Below are 865 nucleotides of genomic sequence, written 5' to 3' on the forward strand. Positions count from 1 at the left end.
TGTTGGTTTGTTTATCCAAATGATAAGTAAGAGCATCCCTAATAGGGGTGTTTATCAAGTCGGTTTTTGTAATTAAAAAAGAAAAAGGAAAATGCAGCACGCTCATGGAGTGCGTGAACCAGGGAAATTATACCGTGGACTATGATTCACATTGTAAGGTGAACCAGTGAAATGTTTATTTTTTATATATTGAAAGTTCATTTTTAGATAGTATACTAAAAATGAATGTACAATATATTAAAATTGAACATTTCAAAAATGAATATGTAATATACTAAAAATGAACTTTGTCAATGATTTACCTTTCAATGTGGATTATGATCCAGAATATAACAAATTAACAATTGATATCTTCCTCTCTTTGATTGTTGCTTGTTCAACAATATTCATTTCATTTTTGGTAAGTCTTTTTTTTTTTTTTTTTTTTTTTGTATTAAATTTTAATGATATATTATTTAAATTCAAACTTTATACTTTTTGATTAAATTATTCATTATAATTAAATTTATAATGATTTCTTTTTTTACGTTTGATGTTTTTAATTAAATTATAAATTCTAATAGTCATAGTTAATATTAGATATAAAGAATGATAATAAATTAACAAATAATAGTTGATGTGGAGTTGATAGACCATACAAAAAAATTAGGTACCATTGGAAAGAAAATATTTTAAAGATAGGGATATTGATGTGGAATGAATGGACCCACAAAGAATTATGAAAAATCACCAACCATGGGAGATTAGGAGATGAGAGATGCTCTAATCTCAATATCTATTTATACAATTTATAATTACAAGTCTAAAATTAATTACTACGGAGTATATTCATTCCATTCTATGTATTTGATTTGGTTAGAAGAGT

Source organism: Ipomoea triloba, chromosome 14, assembly GCF_003576645.1.
Source record: "Ipomoea triloba cultivar NCNSP0323 chromosome 14, ASM357664v1".
Lineage (NCBI taxonomy): Eukaryota > Viridiplantae > Streptophyta > Magnoliopsida > Solanales > Convolvulaceae > Ipomoea > Ipomoea triloba.